This window comes from Bos indicus, chromosome 7 (assembly GCF_029378745.1).
Source record: "Bos indicus isolate NIAB-ARS_2022 breed Sahiwal x Tharparkar chromosome 7, NIAB-ARS_B.indTharparkar_mat_pri_1.0, whole genome shotgun sequence".
NCBI lineage: Eukaryota > Metazoa > Chordata > Mammalia > Artiodactyla > Bovidae > Bos > Bos indicus.
Window position 1 is genome coordinate 91,261,104 of NC_091766.1, and position 18,987 is coordinate 91,280,090.

Genomic DNA, 18,987 nt, shown 5'->3' on the forward strand with positions numbered 1-18,987 from the left:
GCCTCTGAATGCAGAGTTCCAAAGAATAGCAAGAAGATATAAGAAAGCCTTCCTCAGCGATCAATGCAAAGAAATAGAGGAAAACAACAGAATGGGAAAGATTAGAGATCTCTTCAAGAAAATCAGAGATACCAAGGGAACATTTTATGCAAAGATGGGCTCAATAAAGGACAGAAATGATATGGACCTAACAGAAGCAGAAGATATTAAGAAGAGGTGGCAGAAATACACAGAAGAACTATACAAAAAGGATCTTCATGACCAAAATAATCATAATGGTGTTATCACTGACCTAGAGCCAGACATCCTGGAATGTGAAGTCAAGTGGGCCTTACAAAGCATCACTATGAACGAATCTAGTGGAGGTGATGGCATTCCAGTTGAGCTATTTCAAATCCTGAAAGATGATGCTGTGAAAGTGCTGCACTCAATATGCCAGCAAATGTGGAAAACTCACCAGTGGCCACAGGACCGGAAAAGGTCAGTTTTCATTCCAATCCCAAAGAAAGGCAATGCCAAAGAATGCTCAAACCACCGCACAATTGCACTCATCTCACATGCTAGTAAAGTAATGCTCAAACTTCTCCAAGCCAGGCTTCAGCAATACATGAACTGTGAACTTCCTGATGTTCAAGCTGGTTTTAGAAAAGGCAGAGGAACCAGAGATCAAATTGCCAAAATCCTCTGGATCATGGAAAAAGGAAGAGAGTTCCAGAAAAACATCTATTTCTGCTTTATTGACTCTGCCAAAGCCTTTGACTATGTAGATCACAATAAACTGTGGAAAATTCTTCAAGAGATGGGAATACCAGACCACCTGACCTGCCTCTTGAGAACTTTGTACGCAGGTCAGGAAGCAACAGTTAGAACTGGACATGGAACAACAGACTGGTTCCAAATAGGAAAAGGAGTACGTCAAGGCTGTATATTGTCACCCCATTTTTTTAACTTCTATGCAGAGTACATCATGAGAAACGCTGGGCTGGAAGAAGCACAAGCTGGAATTAAGATTGCCGGAAGAAATATCAATAACCTCAGATATGCAGATGACACCACCCTTATGGCAGAAAGTGAAGAGGAACTAAAAAGCCTCTTGATGAAAGTGAAAGTGGAGAGTGAAAAAGTTGGCTTAAAACTCAACATTCAGAAAACGAAGATCATGGCATCCGGTCCCATCACTTCATAGGAAATAGATGGGCAAACAGTGGAAACAATGGCTGACTTTATTTTTTGGGGCTCCAAAATCACTGCAGATGGTGATTGCAGCCATGAAATCAAAAGACGCTTACTCCTTGGAAGGAAAGTTATGACCAACCTAGATAGCATATTGAAAAGCAGAGACATTACTTTGCCAACAAAGGTCCGTCTAGTCAAGACTATAGTTTTTCCAGTGGTCATGTATGGATGTGAGAGTTGGACTGTGAAGAAAGCTGAGCGCCAAAGAATTGATGCTTTTGAACTGTGCTGTTGGAGAAGACTCTTGAGAGTCCCTTGGACTGCAAGGAGATCCAACCAGTCCATTCTGAAGGAGATCAGCCCTGGGATTTCTTTGGAAGGAATGATGCTAAAGCTGAAACTCCAGTACTTTGGCCACCTCATGCGAAGAGTTGACTCATTGGAAAAGACTCTGATTCTGGGAGGGATTGGGGGCAGGAGAAGAAGGGTACAACAGAGGATGAGATGGCTGGATGGCATCACTGACTCAATGGACGTGAGTCTGAGTGAACTCCAGGAGTTGATGATGGACAGGGAGGCCTGGCGTGCTGCGATTCATGGGGTTGCGAAGAGTCAGACACGACTGAGCGACTGAACTGAAATAAATTTAATGTTCAAAACAATTTCCTCTGACACTCCTATGTAATTTTATTTTAAATTCAAACAGGATTTGTTTTTTCTTCTATGTAGTACTTCCTTTTATGCAATACATGCCCCTGTGGTTTCTTTTCTCCATGTAATGCCTGTGCTGATCTTTCTATCTGCACTTCTCTCTTTCTCCATGTTCGTCTATCTCAAAGCCTAACTGCAGTTCAACTTCTTTCCTGATGCTTTGCTTGATTTTAAGGGAAATAAATGCACCTCCACCTCTTTTTGGGATGTAATATAGCTCTTTGTGAATTTCGATACAGTGAATGCATCTAGGTGAAAGGAATGATTTGTCTTCTGATAGCTGCATCCATGGTGGTCATAGTGGGGGCTTTCAACAGGGCAAATCATCTATAATGCATAAGTGAAGAATGAGATTCTATTCTCCTCTCTTAGTAGGTTGCTATATTTAAAAAAACAAATTGTTAGCTATATTCAAATTGTTCTTATGAATTTTTCTCTTGATAAGTAATGATCTTTAGTCCTTCAGGGTAGCATTGCTTAAAAAAAGAAACTCTTCATGAGAAATATCTAAAAATGGAGAAAACAGATTTCAAATCATAGCTACTCAGCTTTGCTTAAAAATACCCAGATATGCTTCCTAATTCATCCATTTGTGATCATGACTCACCATTTCTTTTATTTGAGATTCATGCTGCAGTGGAATTATTTGATTTTATTGAAGTTCATTTAATTTATACTTAAAGTATATATTTTATATAAAAATCTAAAGTAACACCATCAGTATATTTTTGTTCACTCTTCATATCTCTGATAAAATATACAGAATAGTGTATCTGGCAATTAATCTCATTTAGACTCTCTGTGGTTTTTCCATAGTCATGTACAGATGGGAGAGTTGGACAATAAAGAAGCCTGAGTACTGAAGAACTGATACTTTTGAATTGTGGTGCTGGAGAAGATTCTTGAGAGTCCCTTGGACGACAAGGAGATCAAACCAGTGAATCCTAAAGGAAATCAACCCTGAATATCACTTGGAAGGACTGATGCTGAAGCTGATGCAAAGACTTGACTCATTGGAAAAGACCCTGATGCTGGAAAAGATTGAGGGCAAGAGGAGAAGGGGGCAACAAAGGATGAGATGGTTGGATGGCATCACCGACTCAATGGACATGAGTTTGAGTAAACTTTGGGAATAGTAAAGGTCAGGGAAGCATGACCTGCTGCAGTTGTAGGGGTCCCAAAGAGTCAGACATGACTTAGCAACTGAACAAGACTCTATACTAACTCATTTGATCTGTATAACTGCTTTATTGTTTACATACAAACATAATCCATATTTAATAGATGAAGAAAGGAAGGCAGAGTTTAAGTAACCTAAGTTAACTGGTTATCAACAGAGTAAAGGTTTGAACCTGTAGAGTTCTCAGCAACTATATCTGAGTGACTCTGAATACTCTTAAAGGCTTTTCTTGATTTTTCTAGAGTGAGATTCATGCCACTGTTTTCTATTTCTTCCTGTCTTTCTTGTTGCTTCACCTCTGGGATTGAATCTAGTATAGAATTTTTATATAGCATTAGTATTTAAATTCTTGAATGTTCTTAGTTCACAAGATTTGAATGCATTGATACCAGGAGTATGATCTTTATCATCCCTTTCTCTTAGTGCAACTAAGTCAAATGTAACTTTAGTTTTCTACTTTATAAAATGAAAATGAAAATAAATATTCAAGACAAATGAGGGTATCAATTCAGGTTAAATATATAAAATAACTAAGATATTTCTTAAAACATAATTGCTGCTATATTTTTTTCATTTAGCTCTATTTATTTTATCTTGCTTTAATACTCTGTTTTAGAATTGGAGAAAAGTATCTGTATCATGAGAACATACTTTTTATTTGCGAAAGTTTCTAAATGAAAATGACCTATCTGTGGTATGCAGTTGATTGCTGACTGTATTTTCTAGTTCTTTTCCATATGGCAACCCTAAACTTCCCTATCCACACTGATTACCCACCTTTTTAATTTACTGATTACAGATTTCTGGGACACAAACACAGTTCAGGGACAATGGTAAATGTTATATTGTTTGTGTATGTGTGTACTTGGATGTGCATATATATGCATATATTCCTAATCTTTCAAAAATACTTTGCAGGTTTAATTATAAAAATGAACATAAAGGTATAAGGTCTAAATTCTGAAATCTGTTTAGTTATAGTTCAATATTGCTGCCGCTAAGTCACTTCAGTCGTGTCCGACTCTGTGCGACCCCATAGACGGCAGCCCACCAGGCTCCCCCGTCCCTGGGATTCTCCAGGCAAGAACACTGGAGTGGGTTGCCATTTCCTTCTTCAATGTATGAAAGTGAAAAAGTGAAAGTGAAATCCCTCAGTCATATCCGACTCTTAGCGACCCCATGGACTGCAGCCTACCAGGCTCCTCCATCCATGGGATTTTCCAGGCAAGATTACTAAGGTGATTATAAAGCTTAGTTTCAGGGAAATATTTGGGTTCCACAAAACATAGGTTATAAATTATAAAATATACTCTTCTTTCAAGTAAGCTTATAAAATTCATGTTCAAATAAAGTAAAAATAGCAAGGGTTTTATACTTCAGAATTTTCCAGACTATAAAAAAAAATTCTTTCATCTCTGAAGCAACTACTGGTATTCCAGGGAATGCAGTTTGGAAAATGTTGATTTGATGAGACCATTGCAAAAACTAAACCTATGTTTCCAAGGATATATCATATGTTAAAAGTTGTTACTTGAAAAACTGAGTTACAAAATGATTTAGAAAATTAACAGTTACATTATTTTCTCTTATTATAGAAATTCTTAGAAATTTTAATATAGTAAATATGTCTGTTGTGAATGCTCAGTGGCTAAGCTGTGTCCAACTCTTTGCGATCCCGTGGGCCATAGCCTGCTAGGCTCTTCTGTCCATGGAATTCTCCAGGCAAGAATACTGGAGTGGGTTGCCATGCCCTCCTCCAGGGGATCTTCCAGACCCAGGGATCAAACCCTCATCTCCTGCATCTCTCGCATTACAGGAGGATTCTTTACCACTGAGCCACCTGGGAAGTCCTCCAAAATTTTTGTTATTAGTATGCTAATAATATGTGACAATCTCTAGGAGCAGGGGTCCCTAACCCTGGCTGCAGACTGGTACCTGTCCATTACCTGTTAGGAACTGGGCAGCACAGCAGGAGGTGAGCTGTGTCTGAGCAAACAAAGCTTCATCTGCTCTTCTTCATTTCTCTCATTACTTCCTGAACCATCCGTCACCCCCCACCCTCTGCCAGGGAAAAATTGTCTTCCATGAAACCACTCCCTGATGCCAGAAAGATTGGGAACTCCTGTCTAAGACGACAATTCCATTTGTGTGTGTGTGTGTGTGTGTGTGCACGCTCAGTCGTGTCTGACTCTGCGACCCCATGGGCTGTAACCTGCTAGGCTCCTCTGTCCACAGAATTTTCTAGGCAAGAATAATGAAGCAGGTTACAATTTCCTCCTCCAGGGAATCATTCTGACCTAGGGATCAACCCATGTCTCTTGTGTCTCCTACATTGGCAGGCGGATTCTTTACCACCGTATCACCTGGGAAGCCCCACTTCCATTTGTAGCCTAGCCCCAAATGGTTTGATTATTGGTCATTTTTTGGAGAGGGAGCTTGAACAGCTGTTAATACCCTTTGCCTCTGAAGAAGCCTCCTCTGCCTCTGCTGTGGGAGTCTAATCTATCGCAGTCTCCCTCAAGCGTTCTGTAGACCCTGAATGTTGAATTGCCACCTGTTTGCTATGATGTAGATATTTAAATTTCTTAGAGTTTTATAGTTTTGTGTATGTATTCATAGTTTGTATTAACAAAACAATTCTTTGTTTAACAGAAAAAAAAGTCCCTATTAACATCTCATGGAATACTAGTGCTGCAAATATAGTGTTAGAAACGTGGCCCGAGATCATTGGTTCTCAGTGTGTTAGCCTCGTGATGAGCAGTATCAGCTTCACCTGGGAATTGGTCAGCAATGCAAACTCCCAGCCCCATCCCAGGTCCATTGAATCACAAAGGTAGGGTCTATAATCAGTGTTCTAACAAGCTCCCCAGGTGATTCTGATAAACATTGCAGTTTGGCAACCAATATTTACATGTTTGGAAGACTGAGCACAATAATAAGTGCAGATATTTTTTAACTGGACTCACATTAGAAAAAAAACTTATAATGAAATTTTAAAGGTATTGTCTCACCAAATTTCAAATGTTGGAAGACCCCTCACAGTATAAGGCCTTTAAAGAGATAATTGGGGTAAAATGAGATCATATGGGTGATCCCTACCCCATGTGACCAGTACCTTTATAAGTAGTGGCAATTAGGGCACACAGAGAAAACCGCCTGAGCAGGTAGAGGGAGGCCTCAGAAGATGCCAGACCTGCAGATTCCTGAATTTTGGATTCCTTGCTTCTAAAACTGTGAGTCAATGAAATTCTGTTGTTTAAGCCATCCAGTCTGTGTATTTGTTTTGGCAGGCCTAGCATATAAATTTAAATCACTAAACTCTTGGATTTAGAGTCAAATCTGTTCAAGGGGATTTTCTGCTATTATAAAGCACCATGTTTACCTTGGATTTCATCTTCATGAAAGCTCACAAATGTTGTAATATTTTAGAAGAAATGATACAAAGCATTCTTGCAGTTGCTTAATTATATCTTGAGTTGAATAAGCCAAAAGACGTGAAAGAAAGTTTTGAGCAGAGGTAATAACTCTTGTTAATGTAATTAGCGTCTTCTTTCTTTTTGTCTAATTTTAAAGTAAAAGCTTGTTTCTTACCACCTAACCCTTTTGGTGTAAAATTTTTTTGTTTTTCCACATAGCAATGGTAGCATTTAGTATTTTGTCTAGAAAAGAAAGATTTCATTGGAAAACACCTAAATTGTCTTGTATAAACTCCATTACTTTTGTCATTTACTAGTACAAAGTACATTAAAATAGAAAGAGTAATATATTTCCCTGGTTTTAAAAAATATTTATCCCTCACCTCATTAATAGATTTAATACCATTATTGATCTAAGTGATGTCTGTATATTGAGTGTTTTAAGCCTTAGGTGGATAGAGTTAATTCTTTCTATATATCTGCTTGTTATGAGTCCTATGCTGACATATATTTCATAATGGTTCCTGTTGATTGATCTAATTATATGCACATAGTTTTATTGGAGCTTTGTGAATCTGGAGATACCCATGTTTGCTTAATGTTCTACAAGCACAATTCAAAACCCTTTAGGCTTACCAGGATTGTTTCCATAATCCTTAATTGAGAATAGTAAGCCTTGAGAATTTTGAGATACCCTGCCTAAATCAAGCTTTTGGGCCAGAAAGTTTTCTCATTAGATTTTTCTTTTAGAGAATCTTTTAAAAATAGGTTGTGTATTTTTATAAAAAAATAACGAATGCCATTTTAGAATGAAATGAAACATTTATTCTTGTGAGTGCATGTAAATGTCCTTGCTTTATGGTCTTTGATTTTCAAATTTAAAGAATGACTCTTTTGCAAAAGAACATACAGAATTACATCATAGTAAGCAGTGAACAGCAGAGAAATAGTAATATTTCAAAGCAAAGTTAAATAACTCTTAAATTACTATATTTTATGTATAAAGATAAATATAGCAGAACTATATTAATTTTCATAACTTTAGGTTAATTTTATTGAACACTCTGAATGGCAGATATGAATCTGTGAATTGTAGGATATTTTTTATTGGTTTACATAATACATTAAGAGTATCATCGCAATGCTTGAAACATGCAATTGTGTCTACGATTTGTGAGCTTTCTTTTCTCTCTGCAGTTTTAGCTATTTTTACATGTTTTTTCCTTTGTATTGCTTAAAGAACAGTTCTGACAAATAAGATTACTCTGTTTTCTATCCACTCCAGCGTTTTGGGGTTTCAAGTGTCATTTTTTAACAAAGCTTTAGTTCACCAAAAGCCCAAGACAAACCTAAAGTTTTGAAATGTAATTCCACAGATACATTAAATTTTTCCTGACTGAATCATTTTATTTAATAACCAAAATCTTGTGAAGCATAAACTAGCAAAACAGTAATGCTGATTGAGGTTTCTCTCATAAATCTTACCTGCCACCCCCATCAGATATACACGTGTTTAGCTGCAGTAAGACTGTATTGGAGCTGAATAACGGCAGCAGGGGTGGGGGTCAGGGCTGCTTAAAAAAGGAAAAGAATAACAAATAAATGACTTGTTAAATAGTGGAGAGCTTTGTGAACCATTAATTAACATTCTTGGAGCAGCTAAAGCAGTTTGCCTTCTTGGTACTTTTTAACCTTGATTGGAGAAGAATTGTCTAATACACTTTGGCAACCAAAATGATAACACTCAGTTCCTACAGGAAGCTAGCTGGGTTTGGTTCATCTGAAGTTTTCTGTCTATGGGTGTTGATAGTTGCAGTGTAATTTTACAAAGCTATTTCAAAAAGAAAGACAATGATCAATACAAGTTAAAAGATCTTTATGATTCAGAAAGGATCAAAAAAACAAACATAACGTGAGAATATTTAAGTGGGACTCCAGTGTTAAAATGCACCCATGTTTATCTATGAACATCTCTTGTCAGGAAAACACCTATGATCAACTCATATCTGTCAATTTGCAATACTTTGAGACCTTTATTGTTAGGCACTATATGAAATATGTTATCTTCTTAAGAGACTCATGAAGGTGACAACTATCTTTTATATTCATTTTACAGATGTAAAAACTGAGGCTTAAAGAGGTTTACGAGTTTGCTCTTGGCCAAGGGTTGGGGCAGGAGTCAGTCCTAGGCCTTTTGAATGCATTCTTTAAGCAGCATTGCCTGATGGTGAAATGATTTTTGAAGGCTTGAACATTAATAAACTGGGGCACTTTTCTTAACAAAAACCTCACTGAACCACAGATGCTAAGTAATTGGTAATCTCTAGTTTGCCTGGAGAACCCCAGGGACAGGGGAGCCTGGTGGGCTGCCGTCTATGGGGTCGCACAGAGTTGGGCACGACTGAAGCGACTTAGCAGCAGTTTCAAATGGAAAACAAAAAAGATCTGTATGTATTTGCATTTTCATATCTGCCTTGTCTTCCAGTTCACTCTTGATCCCTTAGAGTGTATTAACATACTACAGTTGAAATGTAAAAATTTAGATTTTTAAAATACGCCTCCCAGTATGTATACTCCTGGTTAAAACACACATTTTCCTCTTTTTTTTTTTTTTTTGGTATCTCTCCCATTCAAAACCTTTTTCTCTGGACAATGCTTATAAATTTCTTTGTTTATAATTCAGTTGTCTTTTTCTTTTTTCCAGGTATTTTCAAATAGACCAAGTATTGATCTTTAAAACTGTTAGTGATGTTTAGTTGAAAATTTAGGCTATGATTCAGTTTTTTTGCCTAAATGTAATGATATACATAAAGAGAGATGGGATAAAAAAACTTGAAATAGTCGAAATAGAGCTCTGTTTTAAATCGGAATTAGCAGCAGTTGTCTTGAAAACATTGTAAGTTAACAATATGAAAATGTAGTATGCAGCTGTAGTTAGTGAGTTTGCTTTCTTATGTGCATAATATGAGCTTGTAATGGAAGTAATGTCATATAGTATTTAACTCTGACATTTAGTGTTTGCCCTAGTAGATGGTCTTCCTTTTACTTAAGTGCCATTACTTTTATGTAGTCCATTTTCATTGCATTTAGTCCCATTTTAGTAATAATGCTTGCATGATTTACCAGGCAAATGCAATCTTTGCCCTGAATGGCACAGTGCAAGAAAAAATGGAAGCTGTTAAGAGGCTGAATGGCAAAAAAGTATTATTGACCTATGCTGGCAGCCATGTGTTTCAATTATTTTCAAGAATCCATTTGTCAAATAAGTGAAGCGATGTGGGACGTCAAGTTCAAGCTGGGGTTAGTGCCTTTCTACATCTGATATGATGTATCTTCTGTAGCCATTTAATTGAATTACCCAATTTATTTTTCAAGCAACAATGCTCTACCAAGAGCCATGACATTAAACAATTAAATATGAGTTTAAAAGTCTGCATTTTGTGTAGTTCATCATTCCTCTGCAGCAGAAAGTGAACCCGAGGGCCTGAGAATTTCTGATTTTGGTGTAGTAAAAGCTTAGCTTCTGGGAAACAACCATAACTGTCCCAGGTGGAAACATTTTAAAAGTAATACTTCATAATTCTTCTCTGAACCCACCGATGGCATAAACACTGAGAATTTAACTGAGATGACTCAATCATTCCTCGAGAAACAACATCCTCTGTGGATGAGTAAACTCTAGGCTGTGATCCTCTTACCTAATTAGTGCTCTTGATTTAGGTTTAAGAATGCTTTTCTATTTGAACTGCCTCCAATTTTGTGAATATCAAACCTAATGCATAAAACAATCAGGCTTTTAAAGAATTGTAAAGTGGAAATGCTGCTAAAAATACCTGTGTTTTCAAGTCACTAAAATACTTTGAGCCATTATCACTTATAAAGTTGTTGAAACTTTTAATGAAAACCAAGTTAAGTGACCATAACTCTTCCATTCATGTGTTTGAGGGGGTATGGTGGGAGAGAATTCAAAGCAGATGCATGCTGGCTTTAGTTAAGAAAACTACTGTGGAAAATATTTTTTTACAGGGGTATTCTATAACAACTATTAAAACACTTTATTTCAGCTTTTCTTTTGTTGCTAACTTTGACATAGAGATGTGTTTTTGATCTGAGGAGAATAATTACTGAAATGCAGAGAACAGAAGCGATTTATATTTTTTTCAATTAACATTCAACAATTAAATTTTAATATGGTCAGGGAATTGTTCAGATTCTTTTGTATAGGGATACTGCACCTTTAATTATCTGCCCTCTGGTGCCAAGCCTTTTCTTTGAGTGCTTCCATAAAAGCTTATTGCAGCTAGTTATTGAGCAAATTAGTACTTGAGTTTTGGTGAAAAATGTCTTTATTAGTCCTAAAACTGGAGTCACTGTGCATTCCCAGAAGGCGTGATTTTGTTTGATGAATAAATCTAGTAATTATCCTGCTGTTAGGGCTGTACCGCAAATGTCATAAGCAGATAAACAGAGGGAGGAAGCCTTCCGTAAATTCTCTAATTATCTATGTTGGACTACTTATCGCCTGAAGATGATTTATGAGCATATTGATATATCCTTAAGTATGTTCATTTGAGTTCACAGATGCAAATAATTAAGGCACTAGTCATTTACAAAGAAGGCTTCAGGTCAGGGTCATTTCATTATAAAATTTCAGCCTGGCTTGTACTATAAAACAAGATATAGATATAATCTCCTTGACCAGAATATTCCCTAAGAGACATTTAATTTTCTTTCCTTGTATCCCTATCTGGAGATGTATATTTCATCCATTATTTTCATTAAATAAGACTTTTTCAACTTTCCTGTGTCACCTATTTTTATTTCATTTTAAGAAATAATAGCTGTCCTGTATTTAATATTTCTAAATTTCTTAGCAAAATGATCAGTAGGAAAAACTAGAAATACTTTCAAATAAAATGCCATGTTAGAATTCATAAAACATGTTTTTCAAATACAGGTGTTTTTTTCTTTGACAATTTCACTTTAGGTAACTGGTTTCCTTTAGCTTTTTAAAATCTATAAAGACTATTTTGTACTCGTGCTTATTTTCTAATAGACTAAGAAATCAAATGTTTAAGTCCCTCAAATTTATTTTAATGATTAAAGCTAATATACCTGTAAATATTGGGAAAAAATTACTGAAAAGTTGAATGTGAATAGTTAATAAAAGTACTTGATACTAGGCCTCCAAAACCTGCAATTACAGTTTAAGATGATGAATGATTTTAAGATACCTTACATATTTTGGTACTTTTTGAGCTCTGTTTTGAAGAAAATATACCAGTTAAAGGAGAGTGTAGACATTACAGTGTATTTAAATTGTATCAAAACAAAATGTTTTTGCTTAATGCAAGCAAAAACAAATTGGTATTTCTAGAAGTCAAAGAACTAAATAGAATCACATGGATGTAATCATTGACTTGATTGTTTGATTTATGAGTAACGGACAAATGTGTTTCTGGCCAAATCCTTATTAAACTGAGGTTTAGATACATAATTCTTGAAGGCTACTGATGGTGTTCTCAAAGGATTTATTTCAGTTTCAGGTCATTGTATTTCCCAACTGACAAGAGCAAATTAATTGGAAATTTACGTAAACTTAAAAAAAAAAAAAAAAATGAGGGCTGCCCCAAGAGTCTCAAATTAAGAGGGCCAGTTGTTCAAACCCACTACAATCAGTTCAGTCTACACAGAGCCCTTTGTAAAACTGATCTAAAGTTTGATATTGGAGGCAAATTCTTAGAGTTGCTACCAGTTGAAAATAAAGATTATCTTAGAATTTGGTAAATAAAGGGACATTTCTGTTTAATATTCTGTTAGTAAGGTGGTATTCATGAATCTACCATAAGAAAGCAATTTTGTATGTGCCATTTCTTGCTTTTTTCCCCTCCCAAAACACATTCAGACCTCCCTTTCCTCCTGCCCCCTGTCTACACAGTCATGTGTAACAGTGATTACATTCACTTGCTTGGGATTCCACACCTCGAACCTGATATTCCACTATTCTTTCTCTTCCACGGTGGACTAAAATGGTTAAGGGCTGTAAAGCCTACTAACAAGAAAAATCCAGTCAGCTTTTATTTCAGCTTGTCTATAAAGATGCCTTGAATTCCAACCCACTTCTAGAAATGAGCTTATCATAGGTGCATAGCTGAAGAAATACATCTTATCATACAAATAGCTTATCAGTAGTAAGTCATGAAAACTACGTCTTAGAATTAGAGCTTACCCCCAAACCACTTTTCACATTCTAGCAGTCATATGCAAAAACTGACATTTTACAAGTATTGCATCTTTGAAAAGTCCTTGGCAAGTTGTTTTTGTAGATTTTCCCTAACTGAGGTGAATATGCAATTGAGGCTAGCTTCATCTTATCAGGAAAACAATATAGATGTAATTCATATTTTTGTAAATAGAATACAGATAAGTTAAATCTTAAAAGTTAGTACTTGAAGAGGTAAACTTTTCCCTGAAATATTATTTCAGCATGCATGAAATTATGCATCTAGAAAAAAAATCCTTAAAAGCAAATTACATAATTCATGTTCTCAATGAGTTTTGTGATTCATCCAAGGTCATGTAGCTAGAACAAAATAAGAAGTTAAGTCTTACGACTCCCAGTCCCTTTGCTCTTACAGCATTATGTCTAACTACTCTTGCTCTTCAGTTCTCTCTGAGTATACTTTCTACTCAATTCATCATTCTCTTGACATATAAGTAAATCTAGAAATGTTAGGTATTTTTATTAAAAGTTGTCACTTTTAGAGCATTTTGGTATCTTTAAAATTTTTAATTGCTCCCTAAAACTAGCAAGAATAGATTTTTCCCTCAATAAGAGAAGTTGAATTTTATCTTTTACATTTTCAAATATTAGCATGAAAACCAATCACACAGAGTTAATATGTGACAAGTAAAATTTTTGAAGGATTTGAACAAACACACATGAACAATTTTGCTTTAATACATGTACTTATTTTTCCATGGCTCCTTTTTTTTTAATATCATTCCATTACATCTCTTTCTTTATATGGTGCTTAAGTTGAATATCTAGTGCATGACTATTAGGATATGGTTAATATCTTCTAGTAAAGAAGGAAAATAAAGCCAGTAATAACTATTTTCTTCTCATTGAAAGTAAATATTGTTATGTTTATGTACAAAATATTATACAGGTTGCATGTCTAAACATGTATGTATATATGTATATGCATTTATATATGTGTACCTATCTATATAGTTACTGATCTCAAAACTCTTTCTGCACTGTTGTTATTTCTGAGAAAGTTTGTTTTTCAGAAGATGAAAAACACAGGTAGCAAGAAATTGCAGTACATCTAAAATTATGCTGAAACTGTGATGCCTCAGATAGGATTGGCTCAGACATCCTGGGTCCCTAAAATTACATCATGGGAATCTTTACTCTGATTAGCTGTGCTGCACAATGATTTCACTGTTTGAATCGTAGCCACTGAATTGCTGGATAGCTGGGAGGCAGAGAGGGGTCATGCAGATGTCAAGGAGATTCAAGGCAATTTTTTTGGCTTTCTGATGTTGACTTTGTAGTATTGGGGTCAGAATGTTTTTATTTCTTGACAAATCCCTTGGAGAAGTAGTTTAGTCATTTTGGCTTGAGTCCCCCTCCCACCAATTCCTGAATATAATAGGTCTTTTTGTGCCTATTTGTTAAATATAATGGAGAAAGAGGACAGATATAAGAAATAACAGTGTCATTGACGGTGCTTACCCTGAAGTTTGCAAATGGTTACGTTTTTATCAAATGAGCATACTCGTATCCCCCTACTCTGTATTTCTTTCTCACTCTATTTCTCTCCCTCCCTCCCCAGCAAATACTGGAACACCTTTTTATTTAATTTTGGTGCCTGAATCTGGGAATGCATAAAGAAGAAAGTGAATAGCAGTCTTTCTATGTGGACCTTCAATCACTGTCAACAGCTTATTTTTATGAGTAGTAAATTTGCTTTCAAAATAAGCACAGTGAAGAAAAAAAATGTGATGCTAGAATTTAAAGAGCAGTATATCACTTGACTAGTGTTCATGCATAAAAGAGAATCAGATCCTCCTGGGTTTGTGATAGGACTGTTAACTGACCCACAAGGATAAAGGCACAAAGGTCGATATTTAATTCCCTTGCTCCCTACCAAGTGAGCATTTTTCAAAAGAGCTAACTAGTAGAATCATTGATCTTCCTCTTTGCTCTTCTTTGATTCTCACCGACATTTGAGCTTATTCCTATTATCATGACTTCATTAAATCTCATAGTTTATTACAGAGGAAACATGCCTGGTAAGGAAGTAAACTGAGGTTCAGGAATACCATAGATCATTATTTCCAATTTTTATAGTAATTTTACTTATGTCTTACAAAATTGTCATAGTACTTTGTTAGATATTCTCTAATTATATTGTGTCTTTTTCCTTGCTATTGAGGACTTTTCCTTTTTCTTCTCAACAAGTTTATAGAAACAAGTTGGAGAAGTTTGTGTGCATTTGGTTTAAAATCATTGCCTTTGATTTTATATTTGATAATAAAAGCAAAAGCAAAATGCCAGGCAGCTTATCATAACTCAGAATTGTGCTTCTTATTTATATATATGTATGTATGTATATAGTCTGTGGTTGTAATGTTTTAATTTCCTACCATGTTACTGAAAAATTATATGACTATCTTTACATAGTAACATTTTTGTTTGGTTTACAGAGCTGAATCTTAGAACTATTGTAAATTCTTCATAGTTTCTCTAGTTTTTAAAATGTAGCAAAAAATAATTTGCTTTTACTTTTTCATCTAGAAGTATCAAAGTTGTGTCAAACTTTAGAAGAGTTAAGAATGAAATAAAATGCCAGTAATTTTCATTATTTTTAGCCTATAGACCTTTGCTAACTGAACAATGAGGAAAAACATATTTTAAAAATTTGCCAGTGTTTATAAACTTGAGGATTTAACCCAGTTATTCAACATCAGATGAAAGGTCATCAGCAAGTAATATATGAATTGTTCACTGTATGGAATATACTTTGGATTTTGTCTGGTTCAAGTCACTTCAACTCAGCTGCTTTGAATTTCTGATTGGATGTAGTCTTATGTGTGGTGTGTAGTGTTTTTACTGTAACCAGAGGGAGTGGAGAGATCCATAGAACACCCTATTTCCATGATTCTCTCAGTAGTCTGCGCTGAGCAAAGAAAGAAATTCACTTACAAACCAAAATTACAACCGAAGAATTTTAAAAGTGCTTTGTTTAAATTAGATGGAAAATCTGAGTAGTATGTGTGATTTCTTTCTTTTTTTTTTTTTTTTAGAACACTTTCTTTTTTTTGGTGTGTTGCACGGGATTACAAAGGATGACTAGATTTTAAGAAGGATAAAACTTAAGACGTGCAGGCATTTCTTTCACCACACATCTTTGCAAAAATTATTCTCTTCCTTTGGCCAGTTGTCAGTCTTCAGCTTTTTGACAAAGATTGTTGAAGGGGGTATAACTTTTTAATGTGACTCAAGACCAATTTTGGTTAAGTGTACTGTGAAATATTATAAAATTCCAGCTAAAGTAGAGCACATAATTATAATTATCATATATTAAGTTATATATATGGGGAAACTTGTTAATTGTACTTAACTAGCATAATTTATTGCCATAGACACACAATGCTGGTAACAATTTTCTGGAACTGAGCAGGTCTGCTTGTTGATATTCAGCCCTTTTGAGGATGTTGCAAAGAGTAAAAGTAGGAATTAATATGAAGTGGGACAATGCAGTGGAGCCTGGTGAGACATTTGAACCTTGAGTTACACCTCATATACTGCCTTTGTATCTAACTGTTTTGCCCCACCTCTGTACTTGTAAATGTTTATAATATTTGTAAAAATTTATTTGAATCATAAAATGCCCATTTCAAAAAACAAAAAGTTAAGAAAATCACCCATTTACAACTCAATAAGTCAAATTTTTAGTGTTCTTAGTTTTTATTTTGTTATTTCACACGATCTTACAGTACACATAAATGGCAGGCTCGTGAGAATAACTAAATGGCTTAACTGTTCAGTGGAAGAAGAGTATTCATCATACAAAGTAATTTTTTAACTTCTTTCCTATAGTCACACATTTGGTTTGCTCTCAGATTTTTGCTATTGTATATTTATTCTGCATATTACACATGTATTCTCAATTTTTTACGTTTTTGATAATTTGTGTTGACATAAATATTTATATAAAATAAATATTTTATAATATACCCTGATATGTCTAAAGATTTAAGTTGAAGTGTAATTGCATTTGGGCCCAACTTTCTATATAAGTAGACTAGCGATTTCTGTGGGTGGTTTGGGACATACAGGAACCACAAGGGTGTTATTCCCACTATCTTGTACTCCCTGCAACTTCATCACTAAAGAATCACTTTCTAAGTTAAAACTCTGCTCCCTACTGGTATCTCATTAAATTATTATCAATCAATCAATCTGCTGGTAAAAATTTATCCAGTGCTTTTTCTTGACAAGTAAAAATCAACACTGATGGAATAAAACATTGATCAAAGGAGAGAGAGAAAGGGCATTCTCACTTTTTAGGCATTGCCACACAGATCACTTTACTTTGTTCAACTTTGGTTATGAGGAAAACACAAAGGATAAATGTTCTTTGTTCAAGGGGAAAATCCTGAAATGAGATGAGCTCAGAAATGAGAACCCACATGAGAGGTAAAATAAACAAGCACACAGCTAATGACAGAAAACCTATTACCTATCCACTTGCCTAAGATAAATAGTTAAGCAGATGCTGAGGATGAATTCTTGTCTATTTTCATAGTACTATCTAATATTGGTCAAGGATAATAAATGAAAATATCAACACCATGGATCTATATAGGAATATGAACTGACCTGCATATTCTAACAATGGCAGATATTTCCTTATTTGATGCCTTTCATTCCTTCATTCTCAGAAAGATACTGTGTATCTGAACCCCCATGTTCTATGGGAATCAGCACTTATTTTATATGTTTAATCTCTCCCGGATCTTCATACTTCCTTCTCTTCCTTCATCTAAGTCTCCATCTCCAAATAGTTCCTTTAAAACACAAAAACAAAAAAATGCTTTAAAAATAACTTCTTAGTTTCCTACCATCTTATGAAGAGACCACTATGCAGAGCCATCTTTAGTGTCAATGAAAGTCGGTTGTAAATGTTCTATATATTTCGTATTTTCCTTTTCACTGTGAAATGACATTTTAGCACTCTGCTATTAGACTTATGCTTCTAACACTTACTCTAATGAAGCAATACATTTCTCCAAATTGACATTCATTTTCATATCTCATCTCTTTCATAACTTCTCTGTTGCCTTTACCTCCTCTTACTACTTCTTGACATTCACTTTCTTTGGCTTTTGGTTGTCATTTCTCCTACTTTTATATTCTCTTATCTTAGCCTTCATCTTTATGACTCCTCCTATGTGCTGTTTAAATACAGATAATTTCTAGGGTTCTTCTGGGTTTTTCTTCACATGGTCACTCTGTAGGATCTCATCCACTGGGAGAGATGTTTCTTACCATCTGTTTACTAGTGATGCCAGAATTTATATCTCAGGTATCAATCTGTCTCCTGAGCATATTTTCTATATTTCCACCAGGACAGATGCACACTCTGCATTTGTAAAATAAAATTTATATTACTTAGCAAAATGTAACCCTTGTCCTGTATTCTGTCTCCAAGCTAGAAACATTAGGTTCATTCTTGACTGGTTTTTCTCATTCACATCTTATGTTCAACCAGTTATTTTGATTCTACTTCAGAAATGTCCCTAATATCTGAATCTTCTCACTCAATTATCAGTGCTTCAAATCTCATGAAAACATTCTACTCAAAGACCCTACTATTTGTCCTGAGTGGAAGACCTTGATTTGGAGAAGGAAATGGCAACCCACTCCAGTGCTCTTGCCTGGAGAATCCCAGATACAGAGGAGCCTGGTGGGCTTCCGTCTATGGGGTCGCACAGGGTCAGACACGACTAACACGACTTAGCAGTAGCAGCAGCAACACTATGTGTAAAGCTGATACTGGTACTTTGGAAAGATGAAAATATTTACCCAACTTGCCTATTGTTGCTGATCTGGACTGTTGAATTAGCCTTCTCATTTCTCTCCCTGCCAGCACAATCTCCAGTCGGCCATTATCTTTCTCCATATTGCAACTACAGTATTTTTCTGTAGAGACAGTGTACCAATGTTCATTTTGTTCCGTTTATTAAAAATCTCTTCTAGAATCTTGTTGCCTATGTAGGAACTCAGAATCTGGGACACTGAATGGATCAGCCATATTTTCTCAGCTCCCTTCCTCCTCCTCTACAGTAAATTAATCCTTTCCAAGCACATCAGACTTTTCACAGTTTCCCAAACACTGTTGATTTTTAGGTGCCTTTGTAGATACTATTATGTGACTTGGAATGGCATTACCCATCACCACAACACATTTCTATGCACGATTAAGA